The sequence below is a fragment of the Magnolia sinica genome, chromosome 6, assembly GCF_029962835.1.
Source record: "Magnolia sinica isolate HGM2019 chromosome 6, MsV1, whole genome shotgun sequence".
NCBI lineage: Eukaryota > Viridiplantae > Streptophyta > Magnoliopsida > Magnoliales > Magnoliaceae > Magnolia > Magnolia sinica.
This window is the reverse complement of record NC_080578.1, coordinates 76009065-76014046: the sequence shown is the minus strand read 5'-3', so window position 1 is coordinate 76014046 and position 4982 is coordinate 76009065. Positions and strand designations below refer to the sequence as shown.

Here is a 4982-nt window from a genome sequence, read left to right as displayed (position 1 = left end):
CTTCAACAACTTAGGACTAGTCGTGGAATTTCTTAGACTGGTTGAACCAGTACTAGTACTAGCCGAACAAGGTCCAAGACTAGTCTTAGAACAAACCAATTCATATAAATAGATTTATTTTGAATTAAGTATATGAAATGACCTACACTAAGATCAATCTAAGGTCTATCATACCTGGGACATGAAGTATGAACATTGAACTTCATCCTTTCAGATGTAGGTTGACCTTTGAACGTTATGAAGCTTGAGATCTCTATCTTGATGTAGCTTGATCTTGAGATCTTCGAAAGCTTGAACTTAAACTGCATCTTGAGTTGTACTTGAGTCTTGAAATGTACTCTTCTTATCGATGTAGCTCTGAACATTGATGCTTAAAGTACATGACTTTACATTTCTTAAAGCAGAGCATCGTATATGTCTTGAACCATTGTGATGCAGTGTCTTGATCATATATATATCAATATACAAACACAAGACACAGATAGAGGTTTTGGCACATCATAATTTGACAATCAAAGGAGCATGAGACCATTACACTTACATACACATATGCGAACCACTATAATTCTTTGTCTTGTGGTTTGAATGCTTGCTTAAGTTTTATATCTTTTATCATTCAGATTTGTGGAATGTATGTGTGGATGTGAATGTTATAGAATTTACATTTCAAGCACAGTGGGAATGTTGTAATAATTTAGATTTAAATTCCTGCAATTTATTTCAATTCCTTGCTATTTATTGATTCCTCTCCGGTTTGAGTCTTTGATACAAAGGACGTTTTAGAAATAAGGTTGTCCTACCATAAACCCTTGGTTTTTATGGTGTAAGGTTGTCCTTAGAACTGAATTCGTATCAACCTCTCGATTCTTGTTTATTGAGGTTACTTTTGTTTTCAGCATTGTGAATTAATTTATTTTATTTGGTTATTATATTCGTTTATTCCATTGTTAAAGTTTTATTTTCGCATCGTCCTATTCACCCCCCCTCCTCTAGGACGTATAACTAGGCCATTTCAGAAAATCTTCTAAAAAGTTCAGGGAATCGAACTAGATTCGATGACATCAAGATTCAAACCTCGATGACATCGAATAAGGACACGAAATTGTCCAGCAAGCTTTGAAATAAAATCATGCATAAATTCAAAGAATCGAACTAAATACGATGACATTGAAATTCAAATTTCGATGACATCGAATCAAGTTCGATGACATCGAACACAGTCAGATTCTGACAATTATGTTACCATTAGACATATTGCCTTTATAAACAGAAGCTTAGTTCTAGTGTTTGTTTTGAGAAAAAGAGAGTGTTCCAAGGGGGTAACTTCTTACATACCATTATTAATCCTTCTCATTGAAGTTCATTCCCCAACCCTTTCTTATTCATTGAATAATCAATAGATTAGATTGGAGAATGAACTTCACCATTCAAGGATCTTCTAGCAACTTCTTAATAGCAAATCATTAGGTTGGGATCTCTCAAATGCACAAACCCTAGAATTACTATGTCTCTTAAAAGATCTACATTTAATAGAGTAGATTCCACCAAACACCTTAACCCAACCCCAGCTACTCATATTGGAGCATCTTCAAGTGTTGCGGTTCAAGGGAGTTGAAGATTCTCCATCGTCAAGGGAGATCTTCATCATGTGCTAAACGGGGCTCACCTACTTACAAGTAAGTGTTTAAGAGTTCACAGAATCTGGGGATCCTTTCTTGTGTAGGATTGATCTTCAGGTTGTGTTTCACAAACCTACTAAGACCTTTTACAAGCCTCCGACAAGAGAATACATATAGAGTCCTTGTGTAGGACCTATTGTACCTTGTGTAGGCATTGATTGTTTGCCTTGTGTAGGTATGTCTGATTGCCTTATGTAGGCATGATTAGTTGTCTTGTGTAGACACATTTGAGTGCCTTGTGTAGTGTTGAGGGTCAAATATTGCATATTGGACCCCATTTATTACTTGGTTTTATGAACTTGATAATGCTTAATGTCTTATTTTAATCATATTTATGTTGCAAGATTAATTTAAGAGCTTGGATTGAAAAGGATACTAAAAGCATCGATTTAACACTCAAAGATCACCAAAGCAAAAGATCCAATAAAACTAAGTTAAGAATGAAGAAAATTAAAGTTTTGAAGTGAATCTACATAATCCTCGACTAGTCCTGCCTCCTGCTCGACTAGTTGAGGATTCCACGACTTGAACTCCAGTGGTTAAATCTCCTAAAATCAGTTCATCCTTGACCAGTCAAAGGAAACCCTTGACCAGTCGAAGGTGACCCTCGACCAGTCGAGGGTTATGTAGATGTTGCGCTGACTGCATAAATTTCAGACAATTTACGAAAATTTTCAACTCAGTGTGGAAGGAGGTGATACAAAACTATAAATAGGGGTTGTCAGGGCATCCCTAGACATCATCTAGGGTTTGAGGAGTGGAGTAAAAGCATGGAGAAGTCATCGCCAAGAGTTTTTCTTCCCTTTCCTTAGTTGTTTTTATACTTTTCTTAAAAGATTTTAGTTCAATCATGTTTATGGTTGGCTAAACCTCTTAGCTAGGGCTAAGAGGTGAAGCTTATAGTGTGATAGGATGTTTTTTATTGCTTTAATTCATGTTTAAGTTGAACTATCTTTGATTCTAGTTTATTATTTAAGAAGTACTTTTAGTTTTTAATAGTTTATTGTGACTTGAATTGCAATAGATCTACAATAGCTTTGAGTATGTTCTTATCATGTTTTGAGATTGTGAAATTAGGCAATCCCGTTGTTCACCATCGTCCCATGGGCATGGTTGGGTGATGGAATCCTACCTAATCTTCACAATTCTCTTATGATGGGTTGTGGGATTGGTAAATCCTGTTGTTTTCTTTATCTCGTGGGCATGGTCTTGTGATGGAATCACTTCCAGTTCTTACACCTCTCATTTATTGAGAATTAGGTCAAAGGAAGTTCAGATTTAGTTTTACTGAGATATCTTCCAATTGGAGAAGATGGGACTCTGATTCCAGTTGTGTCCTTAAATCAAGCATAGATCTCCTTGATCTCTATAAGTGGATCCTTAGAAACCCTAGTTGCTACCTTTAAATTCATTAGTTTTAATCGCTTCAATCACAATTACTCTCTCAAATATTTCCAAATTTAGATTTTCATCTTCTTCTAGTTCTACTTCTAGTTACTTTCAGAAGACAGACGAGATTAGTCCTTGTGGATTCGACCTCGGTCTCACTGAGATTATTACTAAATTTCTACCCTACACTTGGGGTTGTGAACAAGTTTTTGACATCGTTGGCGGGGATTAATGGCAGTGTTTTTCTGAGATTAGCTAGTTTTGGAATTGGGTTAAGATTAGGGTTTTTCCACTTTCTATTTTTAGGTTAGGGTTTTTTTCTGAATTTTTTAAAAAATAACTTAGCTTTGTAATTCTAGGTTTAGAAAATTTCTTTTTGTTTTTAGAAACTACTTTCTAATTTTAGGTTTAGAAACTTTCCTTTTCTGTATTTAGAAACTTTCCTTTTTAGAAACTAGTTTACTTTCCTAATTTATTTTTAGAAAGTAACTCATCTTTCTATTTTTGTTTTTTTAGAAACTTTCTAATTTCATATTTTTATTTTATTTTATTTTTTTGTTTTTAAAACTGACTTTTTTTTTTTTTTTTTTTTTTTTTTTTTTTTTTTTTTTTTTTCAGTTTCTTAAATTAGGAACTTCTAATTTGGTAACTTCTTTGTAATTCCCTCTCTCTTTATATTTCCCTTCTTTCTTTTAGGTTTTGATTAGAATTTGAAATTGAGGGCTGAGAGTGTTTCACGCCCAAGTGGGTCTGTGACAACACTCAACGTATTTTGAGTGAAGGAGGATTGGTTGAGGGGTTATCTATCCATCACAGGATTAGACACCACTTGAGATCCTCAGAGTTAATTGAGGTTATGGCTGCCAATCAATTGAGAAGACAACCTCAACCTAGGGTTGAGGAGGTCCAGGATGAGAATGAGGTGCATCAAGCACCACCACCTCATACTTTGCGAGACTATTTATAACTGGCAGGGGTGAGCACACCTTCCTGTATGGTTTTTCCAAAGAATACAAGAAACATGAAAATCAAGCCTGGAGTGATCCAACTCCTTCCAAAGTTCCTTGGACTTGAATCTGAAAGTCTATACTTACATTTGAAAGAATTTGATGAGGTGATAGCCACTTTATACTTTCCTAACGTGTCTGAGGACACGGTCAGGCTGAAACTCTTTCCTTTCTCCTTAAAAGAGAAAGCTAAGACGTGGTTGCACTCACTACATCCGTGATGTATTGGCATATGGAATGACATGATGAAGGAGTTCATAAAAAAATCCTTTCCATACCATAAGACGAACACCGTCAAGAAGTCGATCATGAACTTCGCCCAGAAGGAAGATGAAACATTCTTCCAATGTTGGGAACGGTTCAAGGATCTCGTCAATTCATGCCCACAACACGGTTTTGAAACATGGTGCATAACAACTTTCTTTTATGACGGACTGACATCTTCTATGCGCCAATTCTTTGAGACAATGTGCAATAGGGAGTTCATGAGCAAAAATGTCAATGAGGTGTGAGATTACTTTAACAAAATTACTGAAACTGTACAATCATGGGACATCTCCTCAAAATCAAGCAACACCTCTAGGCCCACTCAATCAAAGGAGAGGGGCAGAATATACCTTCTAAAAGAGGATGATGATATTAATGCTAAAGTGGCTAATCTCAAAGGAAATTTGAGGCCATGAAACTAAAGAAGGATAAGGCTAAGGAAACTATTTGTGGTATTTGTGCTTGCAACGTTTACACAAATGAAAATTGCCCAACAATATTTTCTTTACAAGAGGTACTGAATGAGCAATTTAATACCGTGAATAGTTACCAAAGACCTTTCAATGGACCCACCTCCAATACATATAATCCTAGTTGGAGAAATCATCCAAATTACAATTAGAGGAATGGCCAAACGTCT

The 4982-nt window shown here is 35.7% G+C and overlaps 1 non-coding gene across 1 annotated transcript; it reads right to left on the bottom strand.

Moving 5' to 3' along the window:
- Window positions 1-4365: 4365 nt before the first annotated feature.
- On the bottom strand, window positions 4366-4472 carry LOC131250389 (small nucleolar RNA R71). The gene has a single exon (XR_009173314.1). It is a non-coding gene; the product is annotated as a small nucleolar RNA R71 (small nucleolar RNA).
- Window positions 4473-4982: the final 510 nt, after the last annotated feature.